Below are 16,512 nucleotides of genomic sequence, written 5' to 3'. Positions count from 1 at the left end.
GCTGAAAGTGAGACAGTCATTTTGAAAATTATAATTTAAAAATAAAATAGATGCACTCAGGAGAATATCATTGCAGCAGAATTGGATTTGTTAAAGTACATGCAAACTGAAATTGAAGAAAAGAAAACACACCTTGACATATGACCTCCCTGTGTTGTTCATGAAATTACAGAGATGTTCAATGACAGCAATATAAATGTAAGTGTGAAGGATTTGATTTCAGAGGAAATAATTTCAGTTATCCAAGAAGTCTGTGTTGTCTTTATCAAATGATATGCTCTTTCAATGTCTGGACTCTTCCTCTCGTTGTGTCCACTCAGTTCCCCAACTCTGCCCTGTTCCTCTCCTTTGTGAATATCTGAAAACATCAAGGTTGCTTATCCTCTTTTATGGAAACCATAATCCACCTCGACTGCCCCAGCAGACTTGAGTTTGCAACATCATTCCAGAAATCACATGTCAGCTACAATGTTTAGAGTTAAGAGTGGTCTCAAAACACAAGGGTAGAGAGAGTATTTGGATCTGTTTAGTGTGTACACATCACACACACACACACACACACACACACACACACACACACACACACACACACACACACACACACACACACACACGTGTGCATGAATGTACAGTGTTCCTTTTTTTACAGGTCATATTGAAGAATATGGGCTCAACCATTTGTTGGGGGCTGGTCAAACCTGATCCATGTGGATGATTCCTCACGTTTAAGATCATGTGAAGCCCACCTACTATACCCGTGTTTAGATTTAATTCGCAATGTCCACTAAAATTCCTGAAACTTTTAAGATTGACATCTTGAAGTTAAATGAGTGTTAGCAAATTTGGTAAATGTACACTGTAAAACCACACGTAGCCTATTTTGGAGCACTGAGTGGTTATGTGCCACGTAATGATAAGTTCAGATGATCAAATTTCGAATTGACAAATCAGTTGTGAAATGTGAAAAAAATATAGATTATTTTAATGTTTTAAAAATATATAAAAATAAAAAAACAAACACATGAGAAAATCTGTAAAAGACCAAATTAGAAAATAATGAATGAAAATAATATTTACTGTTTTCCCTCTGGGACAGGACATGTGACCCAAACCATTAAAGAAGAAATGGCACAAAAGCTAAATTAAATTAAATTAAATTAAGTTAAATTATAAATGAATAATTCTGAATTAAATTTGATTAATAATAGTGATCTAATTTGGCTGATGCTGGGTCAGCACTCTCCTGTTTCTGTTTCTACCTGAGTGAAGAGGTTATGACCTCCTTTTCTAAGCCATTAATGCTCCCATTATTCCCATCTGTCACTAATGTGAGTGGCCACTCTTTGTTTCACATCATACTGTACGGGTAACTCTACACGCTCCGATAAGGCCCTTGAACTGGGTCAGACAAAAACATGACCCCTTTTGCTTTATAGTGGCCAAGCCCTGTCCATGCCCCCAGGTCAATAGGTTTCACTACACCACCACCAAGTAATTTTTCAGACAGTTTGCTTAAAAAATCTTTGATTGACAGTTTTATTTGACTTAATTATTACAACACAGCCCAATGCAATAACAAATAAATGTATCTTGGGGCCATCCTGCAACCGAAGTCATTTTAAAAACAATTAATAATATTTTAAAAAGAACATTTTAAACAAAAACAAAATAAAAGTAATAGTGAATAACCAGTACTATAGATTAACCTGAATTACCTAGTCTAATATTTATGCTTTAAACCTGTTGAGATATTTAAATGAAAGTGTAAATAAGCGGTAGCTTAATTAAAAAAAATGGCACATACTGTAGGCTTCTGTGATTTTTTCAGTCTGCAGAGCAAATAGTTCATCCCTCTAAAATAGCATTGATGCTGTAATAGACATGTTTCCATCAGATATTAAATAACTTTGAAACTGTTATTATTATTATTATTATTATTATTATTATTATTATTATTATTATTATTATTATTATTATTATATTATTATTATTATAGGTACAAGCTTTAAATTGTGTCTGAGCCCAGAGCTTCTCAGCTTGTGAGTCTATGTGTCATCATTGCAAAATGTGGTACTGGAGACACCTACTGTAGCGGGAACTACCACAGTGGCAGTTATGAATACAGGTGTTTATATGTCTGTCTGTGGACAGATTTTGTGAAAACTTTTAAAGTTGTGTAGTAGATCAACATGAAGGTTGAGTTCAAAGATGGCTGTGGTCCGAGTAAGGCGTGGGGCACCGGGGCCATTGGCCCCCTCACATTATGCCTTTGGCCAGATTTGGCGTTGCAAAACTTTACTAGTGTGTAGTTGAGATCAAAATGAAGGCTGATTTTAAAGATGGGTGTTGTACGAGCAAGGGTAGCAGATGTAGGGGGGTAGGAAGTGGGGAGGAAGATTTGGCATTGCTGCTGCTTCAGAACAATATCCAATGACTGGCTGTAACTCTGAGGAAAAGGTATAAGTGCACCAAATTTCATATGGAGCTCCAAAACAACTAAATTAAACATGCACCAAAAAGACAGGGTAGGTTCCGATGAATCGTATGAAACTGTATGAAAGAATTGGCAAAAAATATTAAAACTATGTCCAGGGAAAATATCAAACTATGGCTATTTGTTTTTTCTTCATTGTTTATTGTGTCACAAAATAATTAAAAAGATAATTTAATCTTTTTTGTTTGTATAAAAGTGGGTGGAGAGTAGTCTGAATTGGGTTCTGGAGCTGTGCTCCACCTCATACATCGCACTCATTTGCCAGCCGCGAGCAATTCCAAGTCAGTGAGCGTCACATCCACCGCGTGGCGCTGACAAACTGCGCCACATAGCTTCTCCTGCGATAACTGCTCACATTGACCCATATTTTCTGTTCACTCGCTCACCCACATCAGGTGATACCCTGCTAGGGTAACTATTGGCTCTTGTCTCAGACCTTCCCCGAGGTGATTGGTGGAGTGACAAGCACTCAGCATGTGACCTCTACAATGAGCTTCTGCCCACGAAAGTAATCATGGCAGACACGACGTATAAATACAGCCATACACGTGCATGTGGTCTTTGTTGTGGTGCAAAAAACACCGGGTCTAGTATTTTGACAGCGAGGCTGCCTGCAATATATTTGCAATATGAAACGCAAGCGTCAATGTAGTGAACTCCTTTTAAGCTCTTTGTATTTTAGGTATTGCTAGGTGAACAGTGACATGGACGCCAGGTGCATGCTAGGAAACAGAGCCGTTTTCATTGGTCTCTTTCTTTCCTGTAAACTGGGAGAATTTCTGCATGAAAACTTACTATCTTTCAAAAAAAGTGAATAAATCGTATTCGTGGACGACAAAGAAGTTGCCTTGTTTTAGACATAATCAATCTTTCTCTCAATAACAATGCAGTTGAATAAAACAACTAAATTAAACTTTTCACATTGAAAAAACAAAACTTCCCTGGTTGACTATGCACTTAATCAACACAATAGACGTTTTTTTCACTGGGCGTCATTTTTTTAAATGGTGCTGACTTTTCACTGCACCAAAAAGACAGGGTAGGTTCCGATCAATCGTATGAAACTGTATGAAAGAATTGGCAAAAAATATTAAAACTATGTCCAGGGAAAATATCAAACTATGGCAATTTGTTTTTTCTTCATTGTTTATTGTGTCACAAAATAATTAAAAAGATAATTTAATCTTTTTTGTTTGTATATTATATATTTTAAAGTCTGAAAAAAGTGGGTGGAGAGTAGTCTGAATTGGGTTCTGGAGCTGTGCTCCACCTCATACATCGCACTCATTTGCCAGCCGCGAGCAATTCCAAGTCAGTGAGTGTCACATCCACCGCGTGGCGCTGACAAACTGCGCCACATAGCTTCTCCTGCAATAACTGCTCACATTGACCCATATTTTCTGTTCACTCGCTCACCCGCATCAGGTGATACCCTGTTAGGGTAACTATTGGCTCTTGTCTCAGACCTTCCCCGAGGTGATTGGTGGAGTGACGAGCACTCAGCATGTGACCTCTACAATGAGCTTCTGCCCACGAAAGTAAACATGGCAGACACGACGTATAAATACAGCCATACATGTGCATGTGGTCTTTGTTGTGGTGCAAGAAAACACCGGGTCTAGTATTTTGACAGCGAAGCTGCCTGCAATATATTTGCAATATGAAACGCAAGCGTCAATGTAGTGAACTCCTTTTAAGCTCTTTGTATTTTAGGTATTGCTAGGTGAACAGTGACATGGACGCCAGGTGCATGCTGGGAAACAGAGCCGTTTTCATTGGTCTCTTCATAATCAGTCTTTCTCTCAATAATAATGCAGTTGAATAAAACAACTAAATTAAACTTTTCACATTGAAAAAACAAAACTTCCCTGGTTGACTATGCACTTAATCAACACAACAGACGTTTTTTTTACTGGGCGTCATTTTTTTAAATGGTCCTGACTTTTCATTGCACCAAAAAGACAGGGTAGGTTCCGATCAATCGTATGAAACTGTATGAAAGAATTGGCAAAAAATATTAAAACTATGTCCAGGGGTTTCTCTGTCTATGTAGACTAAAATAAAAGGGTAAGAAAATAATCAAACTATGGCTATTTGTTTTTTCTTCATTGTTTATTGTGTCACAAAATAATTAAAAAGATAATTTAATCTTTTTTGTTTGTATATTTTATATTTTAAAGTCTGAAAAAGTGGGTGGAGAGTAGTCTGAATTGGGTTCTGGAGCTGTGCTCCACCTCATACATCGCACTCATTTGCCAGCCGCGAGCAATTCCAAGTCAGTGAGCGTCACATCCACCGCATGGCGCTGACAAACTGCGCCACATAGCTTCTCCTGCGATAACTGCTCACATTGACCCATATTTTCTGTTCACTCGCTCACCCGCATCAGATGATACCCTGCTAGGGTAACTATTGGCTCTTGTCTCAGACCTTCCCCAAGGTGATTGGTGGAGTGACGAGCACTCAGCATGTGACCTCTACAATGAGCTTCTGCCCACGAAAGTAAACATGGCAGACACGACGTATAAATACAGCCATACATGTGCATGCGGTCTTTGTTGTGGTGCAAAAAACACCAGGTCTAGTATTTTGACAGCGAGGCTGCCTGCAATATATTTGCAATATGAAACGCAAGCGTCAATGTAGTGAACTCCTTTTAAGCTCTTTGTATTTTAGGTATTGCTAGGTGAACAGTGACATGGACGCCAGGTGCATGCTGGGAAACAGAGGCGTTTTCATTGGTCTCTTTCTTTCCTGTAAACTGGGAGAATTTCTGCATGAAAACTTACTATCTTTCAAAAAAAGTGAATAAATCGTATTCGTGGACGACAAAGAAGTTGCCTTGTTTTAGACATAATCAATCTTTCTCTCAATAATAATGCAGTTGAATAAAACAACTAAATTAAACTTTTCACATTGAAAAAACAAAACTTCCCTGGTTGACTATGCACTTAATCAACAAAATAGACGTTTTTTTCACTGGGCGTCATTTTTTTAAATGGTGCTGACTTTTCACTGCACCAAAAAGACAGGGTAGGTTCCGATCAATCGTATGAAACTGTATGAAAGAATTGGCAAAAAATATTAAAACTATGTCCAGGGAAAATATCAAACTATGGCAATTTGTTTTTTCTTCATTGTTTATTGTGTCACAAAATAATTAAAAAGATAATTTAATCTTTTTTGTTTGTATATTTTAAAGTCTGAAAAAGTGGGTGGAGAGTAGTCTGAATTGGGTTCTGGAGCTGTGCTCCACCTCATACATCGCACTCATTTGCCAGCCGCGAGCGATTCCAAGTCAGTGAGCGTCACATCCACCGTGAGGCGCTGACAAACTGCGCCACATAGCTTCTCCTGCGATAACTGCTCACATTGACCCATTTTTTCTGTTCACTCGCTCACCCGCATCAGGTGATACCCTGCTAGGGTAACTATTGGCTCTTGTCTCAGACCTTCCCCGAGGTGATTGGTGGAGTGACGAGCACTCAGCATGTGACCTCTACAATGAGCTTCTGCCCACGAAAGTAATCATGGCAGACACGACGTATAAATACAGCCATACATGTGCATGCGGTCTTTGTTGTGGTGCAAGAAACACCGGGTCTAGTATTTTGACAGCGAGGCTGCCTGCAATATATTTACAATATGAAACGCAAGCGTCAATGTAGTGAACTCCTTTTAAGCTCTTTGTATTTTAGGTATTGCTAGGTGAACAGTGACATGGACGCCAGGTGCATGCTGGGAAACAGAGCCGTTTTCATTGGTCTCTTTCTTTCCTGTAAACTGGGAGGACTTCTGCATGAAAATTTACTATTTTTCAAAGAAAGTTAATAAATCGTATTCGTGGACGACGAAGAAGTTGCTTTATTTGAGCCATAATCAGTCTTTCTCTCAATAACAATGCAGTTGAATACAATTGAATTTATTCGGATAGAAATCTCGTATTGAAAACTACAGACGGAATGTGTGGGATGTTTTCTCGTAGTATTTTTACGCAAAGTATTATGAAACACCTATAATGGTCTACGAAATGTCAGTTCTTGGATAATATGTCAATTAATGCGTTATGGTAAAGTTAATATAGCATAATATAAAACAAACATGAACACATTCATAAGGCAACAAATCAACAAATTACATAAATAAATTGAACACTTTGTTTTCTCAAGACCTACTTCCATAATCACAGAATTGTGTTATATTTATTAATCTAATATTACAATCTGAATTTGAACAGCATTTCACAGTAGTAGGAGTTACATAATCCACAGTCAGTTATTCTTCCATATGCTCCCTGCTGTGACTTAATGTTACCACTAGATGGCAGACAAACACAATCTCACATTTAGTGATCCTGTGATCACAGGGATCCTGTGTGGATGCATCTTTTGATTTCATCAGTTTGTTTCCCACAGGCAGCTGTAAAGTGAACAGTGTAACTAACCTGAGCATAAATATTTAATAGCATCATAAAGGACCACAGCCACCCAGCACTCAGACTGTGCTCCTTGTTACCGTCAGGCAGACGATACAGGAGCCTGGCTGCACGCACCACCAGACTCAAGGACAGTTTTTATCACCAAGCCATCAGGCTTCTCAACCTCCAGACCCACATACACACCCACTCACTTGCTGTCTGCACTAAATAAATATAAGTAAATATTATTATTTATTGTACTGCACAACCCCCCTTTTTTCAAATATGTACATATGTTTTTTGTTATTATTGTTTGAACTCAAATTGTATATCATACTAAATTGTATATAGTACTCCTATTTTATATTTATATATATTATTATTTGTATTTATTTGTTTTGACTGCTGAGCTGACATGCTGTCTGTCTCGCACACATTTCATTGTACCTTTGACCCTTTGTTAACCTACATATGACTAAAATTGTCCAATAAAAAAGCAATCTTGATTTCAACTGACTTTGTTATCTACAAAAAAGCCTCCCTCTCTCTCTCTCTCATAGTCCAGTTATCGTGATAAAATTAGCTATACTACAACACTCCCACAGAGATATTAGTGGGATGGGCCGACTCGTCTCAGGAAACTTCTTCACTCAGGTCAGAATGATCCACTTTTCCTAAAAACAATGAAGTCACACAGTGTAACTAGTTAAGCCACATCAATTAATGGCGGGGCTCTGGCACTCAACACAGCTATAATTATTGTTAGGAGTTACTCCTGTAGCTGTTTGTGAGAAATGTGCATAAGCTATACTTTGTGCCAACACGTACAACAAGTATGCCCAGTAACCTACTGTAGGTGTGACGCCCTACAGAAAACCCTGGTAAATTCACTCAAATTAACAAAATCATTCTCCTCCCAAACTGATCATGTAATGGGTAATGTAAAGTGTATAAACTGATCATACACTTATTATGCATTCATTTATTTCCATTTATTCATTGTGTCATTAAGTTCCACAATTTTCACAATTAAATGCATGTTCAACAGTGTTTTATTGCAATTCATTGCCTACTAGAAAAACCAACAAACAGCTGAAGAACTGAGATGCACATAACACTAACAAGCAGAAACACTCGTCCATCAGCTGTTTCATTTGCCATGCATGTGCATTACATGTGCATATTGTCAAGTTCTCATAGGGCCTGTAGCTGCAGCGGGGGACCGCAGGATAATGCAGCTGCCTACATCCTGAGGGCAGCCTGGCACATGGGTGGCTCCGTACACCAGGGAGGAAGACACACAACTGTACTGGATCAGGGAATCTTCCCTTTAAATTGGTGTCCATAAAAAGGGGAAACATGGCTGTTTACATGATTGAGGGTGTGTGTCAATAATTATGTTGTAATCTGGTAAACTATTATTAAACTTCTACACATAACACTTTCTCAATGTATCTAGACCAGTTCCTTTTCACAGGTCATATTGAAGAATAAAGGCTCAACCATCAGGTCGGGGGCTGGTCAAACCTGATCCATGTGGTTGACTCCTCACGTTTTAGATCATGTGAAGTCGGCCTACTCACCCGGGTTTTGATTTCATTCGCAAGATGCACCAACGTTTACTGAAAGTAAGTCACCTTTTAAAAGTGACATCTTGAAGTCAAATGTGTAAAGAGTTTGGTGCAGTAAAAAAAAAAAAATGTTTTATACACAATTGAAAATAAGGAATGAAAATAATATTTCCAATTTCTGTTTTCCCTCAGGAGATGTGACCAAAAAAGAAAGAATTTAAGAAATGTCACAAAACCTAAATGAAAATGAAATCAAGTCCTGAATTAAATTGTATTATTAATAGTGATCTCAACTGTCTCATGCCGGGTCAGCAATCTCATGTTTATGAATCTAACTGAGTGAAAGTGTTATGACCTCCTTTTCTAAGCCATTTATGCTCCCATTATTTCCCATCTGTTACTAATGTGAGTGGCCATGTGCCCTCATATTATTCCCTCACAAAGTAGTCAATAAACATGCTTACCAAACACACTTGAGGATAAAGGGACTGTAATTATTTGAAGAGCTACTGGTTACCGGAGACTTGGGATCTGTGAGTTTGTAAACAGAAATTATTATTAATATTTTTACAATATGGCACATCATTCTTAGCGATGCTCTTTAAACTCAGGAGTTGTGAGTTTGACTGTTTTAATTGAAGTAGTAGTTGTACCAGTACTTAATTAATTTCACCTGCGGCAGATGTGTCCTTGTATTGAATCTTCATCATCGCTCGATGACTAAATTAATATTGTCCGTGTTACAAAGGCTAGCACCACATGTATTACATCCCCTCTTACAGCTGTATGTTCCTCACCAATGTAGTTCACGAAGATCACAGGAGTCTTTTATTCTGTGTACCAGAGGTTAGGCCAGTTAAGCCCACAACTGTTGCTGCCTTTGCTTGACTGTTTTGTGCATTCATTGACCTAAACCAATTGTAATTCTGTACACCCTGTCAAGCTAAACTCAGCAATGACGTTTTCTAACTGGAAATGCTGGACTATTTGTCATTTGTTCAGTTACTTCAGTGGTTGATGGTGATTTTCCGGAACCTACGTTGTAAAAGAAGCAACTTCTTCTTTCTTTTATGGTCCTTTGAGCCGGATCCCCCATCTCACTACTGATATGGATGTCCAAGTTACCAGAAGAAGAGCACAGCGTGCGTGTCAGGAGTGAGAATCCCTCCTCGCACACGTGAAAGACTATGACCTCTCAGGCTTTCATAGTACAAGATTTTTAGTCACTTGAGTGTGAGGATTCATCCAGGTGACGGGACAAACCCCACAATGCCAAGCCTAGTAGGAGGACAGGAGCAGTTCTACAGGGGCCCAATGTCCAAAATTCCTGATTTGAGCCACCCGAACCCAAGAGAGTTCAACTGTCTGAGAATTACCCTTGACAAGCTCCTTTCTCAGGATACATCAGTGAGATTCAAGTACAAAATGCTGCTTCACCACCTCAAGACTGAAGAGGCACTAATGTTAGCTGACTCCTACAGTAACTCCAGCCATCCCGTTACTGAAACCATGGTCGCCCTTAACTTGCAATATGGACAGCCCTACCAGCTGGCCATAGATCGGCCAAATGTTGTAACCAGATCTCTCACAGGATGTTTGACGTCTGTGTGCGCTCCCTAGAGAGCATGTTGGAGCAACTGCCCCTCAGGGTGCCCATCCCAACTCTCTTCAACCTGGCAGACTGTCTAGAGCAGGGATTTCAAACATACTGGATGACTTTGCAAAGTGTAAAAATGTGTTGTTTTGATCATAAGGTAAAATACTATAATGTTCAGTTCCAGATACCTATAACTAAATGAGTTGTGCCTTTGTAGATACACTGTGATCTGTAAGTTGTAATGTTCATGTGTAAATGATGAACTGACGCATAATAGTTTTGAAATTGCACTTATATTTCTTAAGAAATTTCAGGTTGTTCATAATGTTTTGTAAAAAAGACAGTTCATTAAATGTGAACATTTTCTGAATGTACTTGTACTTTTTTGCACTAAAACAAAGGGGGATATTTGGAGTTGTCGTTATTTATAGGTTATTATTATGCTATGATTTTAATGGTCCGGCCCACTTGAGATCAAATTGGGCTGTATGTGGCCGCTGAACTAAAATTAGTCTGACACCCCTGGTCTAGAGTATGAGCTCTAAGTGCAAGACCACAACACTAGGTTCAGCAGCAGCTCTAGGAGGAAAAGGGAAATAAAGATGAAAGGGCAAAAGAAAACCTCCAAGTCTAAAATGGGGCTGTCAGATGAGCAAGACACAATAAATAAAAACAGATCAAGTGAGAAAAATTGGGAGAAGAGAAAATAATCAAACTGTTGTTTTTTTTCTTCATTGTTTGTGTCACAAAATAATTAAAAAGATATTCTTTTATCTTTTTGTTTGTATATTTTATATTTTAAAGTCTGAAAAAGTGGGTGGAGAGTAGTCTGAATTGGGTTCTGGAGCTGTGCTCCACCTCATACATCGCACTCATTTGCCAGCCGCGAGCGATTCCAAGTCAGTGAGCGTCACATCCACCGTGAGGCGCTGACAAACTGCGCCACATAGCTTCTCCTGCGATAACTGCTCACAATGACCCATTTTTTCTGTTCACTCGCTCACCCGCATCAGGTGATACCCTGCTAGGGTAACTATTGGCTCTTGTCTCAGACCTTCCCCGAGGTGATTGGTGGAGTGACGAGCACTCAGCATGTGACCTCTACAATGAGCTTCCGCCCACGAAAGTAATCATGGCAGACACGACGTATAAATACAGCCATACATGTGCATGCGGTCTTTGTTGTGGTGCAAAAAACACCGGGTCTAGTATTTTGACAGCGAGGCTGCCTGCAATATATTTGCAATATGAAACGCAAGCGTCAATGTAGTGAACTCCTTTTAAGCTCTTTGTATTTTAGGTATTGCTAGGTGAACAGTGACATGGACGCCAGGTGCATGCTGGGAAACAGAGCCGTTTTCATTGGTCTCTTTCTTTCCTGTAAACTGGGAGGATTTCTGCATGAAAACTTTTCAAAAACAGTTAATAAATCGTATTCGTGGACGACAAATAAGTTTTATGTTTTATTTGAGCCATAATCAGTCTTTCTCTCAATAACAATGCAGTTGAATACAATTGAATTTATTCGGATAGAAATCTCGTATTGAAAACTACAGACGGAATGTGTGGGATGTTTCCTCGTAGTATTTTTACGCAAAGTATTATGAAACACCTATAATGGTCTACGAAATGTCAGTTCTTGGATAATATGTCAATTAATGCGTTATGGTAAAGTTAATATAGCATAATATAAAACAAACATGAACACATTCATAAGGCAACAAATCAACAAATTACATAAATAAATTGAACACTTTGCTTTCTCAAGACCTACTTCCATAATCACAGAATTGTGTTATATTTAATCTGAATTTGAACGGTACTTCACAGTAGTAGGAGGTACAGAAACCACAGTCTGTTATTCTCCCATATACTCCTTGCTGTGACATTATTTTACCACTAGATGGCAGACAAACACAATCTCACATTTAGTGATCCATCATGATTGGGATCCTGTGTGGATGCATCTTTTGATTTCATCAGTTTGTTTTCCACAGGTGTCCACTGAACAGTGTAACGAACCTGAGCAGAAATGTTCAATTACACTTGCAAGGAGATGACATTAACTCAAAAACTAAAGCTCTGTGGGACAGGTGTAAAATGAACACTGCCAGATGTCACAGCTGACGAGGAAAGATATTTGGTCCTTGAGCCCACAGGTAAGGTATTTTGAAATGGATTTTGTACTTTGAAGGGATTCAGTCTAAATCGCCAATAAACAGCACAGCTTTGTGAACACATGTACACCGTCAACGACAGCTCCGTGGGCTGCAGTAAACATCAAACTTCTGGTCATATAATAAGCCTATATGACCAAGACAAAGTCCTCTTCACACAGAGAGAGAACAGCAAAGAGAGGGTGGATGTACATGTTTAAAAGAGGAAATACATCTTATTTTGAGATTAATTAAATCTGGTAGTGAAGCATCTTCAAAGACATGTAGATAGTCAGTTTTATGTTGATCTCTTGTGGGATTCTTCTCACAACAGTTGCAAACACACGTTTACCTGCCAATTCAATTACCTGGCAAAAAAAGGTGCCAACTCTTAAAACTAATTATAAACCTGCCAGTGTTTTATGAGGATATCAAACAGCCAACAATGTTTTGTAATTCAGGGTTATTGCTCCCTAAAAACAAAAGCAACCTATAGTATATGAAATTGGGAGAGAGACAGATTTTTCTATGGGCTTTTTTTTATTTTGAGTAACCTTGGGACACCTCAGGAGGAGGAGGAAATAGTTTGACCCAAATCATTGGTGTCCTTGAAGACAGTCTTATTAATAACCTCAGGAATCTGGAGACCACCTCGACACCTCTCCACTCCTCCCCCTCCGTTGTGATATTCCCGATCCTAACTTATATTCAACCTCCTTTTTTTGTCCGTGTGCATCTTCATATTCACTCACACAGACCCACAAAGCCCCCACGGGGCCTCAAAATCAACCGATAGATCACTTTAACTGCTTCCCTGCCTTCCTTTCATTAAGTATTGGCCTCAGTGGCATTTATTTATTAATTTATTTAATATATGTAGGCATGCATTTTCTTTTATTTGTCTTCTCTGATTTTAGTGTTTCTTTTGAGAGGAATTCCTTAATTCTATCATGTTTTTTGTTAGTTTTCTTCTTTGTCAAGAGGGTAACACATTTGTGACAACCTTTTGGTATTAGCCAGTACATACTGAACCATTTAAAGTTCAAATCAGGGTAATCAGGAACCTGTGTGTTCTTTCACAACAGTGCTGTCATTAAAGGAGCCAGATGACATGTGGCATTTAAAAAACAAACAAACAACAAACTTTATGATACACTTTAATATACCCTGTAAATAGTCATTATAGTGAAAACTCAGTATTTATTTATCATTATTTAATCCTAGACCCGATTTTTCATTTAGATATAAACACTGTTACCCCATCAATCCTGCCTTGTTACCCAGTATTACTGTACACTGCAATTATTTAAAAAATACTGCAAGGGTATATTTTCCCCTAAAACAATTGTACCTCCTTATGCCCTATTTTGCCTCCTTCCAAAAAGCATTTAATTGATACCCTGTATACACTAAACACTAACAGAGACAGCTCTAAAGTGTAATGGTACACATACGTGAGTATTTGAGTACAGGATGAAAAACTGCTTATTTCCTGAAAAGGGAATTAAAGTTAAATTAAAGGTTATCGGCACTCAGTAATTGGTGATCCCTGTCTCAGTAAGTTGTGAGCCCCAGACAGCTGAAGAAATATCATCGATATTCACCCAGGATAAGAATAGCATCTGGAAACTGGCCTATGGCCAACACTGAAAACATCTCAGTCTCACTAATTTGGGTAATTAACGACGGTGTTCACAGGGATGCATTCCGGTTGATACTTCAAACATTTCGCTATCCCTGTCTGTTACAACCTTTAACTAATGAGTTCTCCTGCCAGTTAAGCTGCCACTATGAGATAAACATTTGAAAACAGTAGCGTGACCCAGGTCTGATGTAAAAGACACGTTTTAATGAAAAACAATCCACTGAAGTCACGGTTCTTTCCTCTGTGTTCGTTTTTCCTTTTCATGCTACAGTAAGTTCATTACGTCTGGTGGAAATATTTTCCGACTGCTATTGATTTTTAAAGGTGTGCAAATGTTTTCCAACCGAATGCTGAAGTCAAGGAGGCATTGCTTAAAAATAGCTGCTCCAATTATGGCTAACTTTCCTATGCTCCACTAAGCATGTGGGAGAAACCATTTTATATTACTCTATTATTTACCCTCAATGTTGGACTGTGCAGACATGCTTGGACTTCAGTAAAGCACAGCACACATTTTGATTCTGCATGAATTTGAACAAGATTGTGGAGATAACAGAAATGCATCTGATTCACACTAATGTGTGTCCTTTAGCGCTAAAAAACTAAAACAAATAGATCAGAGGGTTAGACTGCTTTTCTTTTCTTTACTCAATTTCGGTCTTTGTCTCTTGATTTCTCTCTCTCTCTCTCTCTCTCTCTCTCTCTCTCTCTCTCTCTCTCTCTCTCTCTCTCTCTCTCTCTCTCTCTCTCTCTCTCTCCATAGCTGTCAGAAGAGGAGTGAAGTAATTACAACCTGCCTCTGACCCACACTGGCCTTCAGCCCAATGAGGAGGACCTGTGGATGGCCACAAAAAGAGGAGAAGAAAACAGAAAGAAGACATATAATGAGATATGAGATAACAAAAATGGGAGAAAAAGAGGGGAAGACAAAATAGAGAAGAGAGTGACTGAGTGAGGGATGCTGATGAAAGACAGAAGGAGGTAGAGATGAAAGGATAGGGGGCGAGCAGGATGGCAGAGGGAGAAAGGGAGGGTAAGCTTCCGACAAAAGGAAGCTGGAGACAATCCAGTAAAACACATGGTGAGTGCATTTGTGTGTTCGTGCATGCATTCCCGTACATGTCAGAGCAACAACGTGTAAGGGAGTGCAAGCAGTCGATGGTCACAGCCTTAATAGCATTATATTACTTGATGCCAAATTTGAAATATACACTAGAAGGCTAGATTGCAGGCTGTTAGGGATTTAATTCTAATTTAAGCCTCTAAGGAGAACATTTGCATGTGAATCCATGTACCAAACCATTACTGTATGTATGCACAACAATTAGAAACATTTAAATCAGAGAGTTAAGACAACTGAGTGGGTGCCACGAAAAATGAAACGCATGCACAGACATATTAAGAAGAGTGCTCAAATCAGAATAATTAATAGAATACATCAATTGTTATTAAAACTCTATTCAAGCCTGTGAGGATTATAATAGTTGATATGTTTCTAAACTCAGAAATATGCACACACACACACACACGGGCACACACACGATCGCTGAGTTGTGGCCAGGTGTGACAGAAAGGGAGAGCAGAGAAAGCAAAAGAAAGGAGACACAACAGTGGGAGACCAGAGAGAGAGAATGGGGAAGCAGAATGTGACAAAGTGAGTGAAGGAGAGCCAGAGCTCTTAGCCCTCCTTAAGATGGCTCCTGGCCTTGAAGATGCCGGCTTCGAATGGCACATTTGGCACAGGGATGTTTGCTCTGAGTCCTCAAAGCTACAATGCATTTTACTTTTATCCCAACAGCTGTGCTTTCTGTTTTGCTTTAATGGCACAATTTAGCTGACCTCATCACTCTGTCTCGCCAGAAAACAGACCTTGTCCAGCAGTGGAGGGTCTTTAACAGCAAGTGTGTTTTCTAGCTTAGTTTTGATGCACTCATGGAGGTGAAGGTCAGTGTTTATCATAACAAATACAGTGGCTCATGACGATGATTCATTTGATGATACGATGATACATTTACTCTAGTACTGTACTTAAGAACAGTTTTGGGGTACTTTACTTGAGTATTTCCATTTTCTATTACTTTATACTTCAGGGGAAATATTGTGCTTTCTACTCCACTGCATTTATCCCACAGCAATGGTTACAAGTTAGTTTTCAGATTAATGTTTTACAATAAAAGAAACAAATACCTACCAAAAAAGTGTCTCGTTGGGGCTTCATGTCACATGAGTTGTTGGCAGTGAGACACTTTCCCTCTAAAATTCTCCTATGGTTTCAATTATAGTAAAACATACAAACTATTTCACAAATAAATACACATTTGTGTATCAGTACTTTGATTTTGATTATTTCTTGTCATCTTGTCTTTGGATTGGTATTACATAAGTAAAAGAAAACTGTCAAATACCCACGAGACAGACATGCCCGGGCCCTGCATGTACAGTAGTAGAATCTTAAATATAGTGTATATTTGGAAAATGTCTTTTATGGTAATTGTTGAGGCTAACCCACCCTACCACCCATACATACATGACAAGCTAAAGTTTATCAGTCCAAATCTTGTGATTACAATTTGTCTAAACATGTGTTGTAATGGCAGCTGAAGAAACACCAAAAAATATCACTGAAAAGATT

The sequence above is a fragment of the Cottoperca gobio genome, chromosome 7 (genome assembly GCF_900634415.1).
Source record: "Cottoperca gobio chromosome 7, fCotGob3.1, whole genome shotgun sequence".
Lineage (NCBI taxonomy): Eukaryota > Metazoa > Chordata > Actinopteri > Perciformes > Bovichtidae > Cottoperca > Cottoperca gobio.
This window is presented reverse-complemented; position numbering follows the sequence as displayed.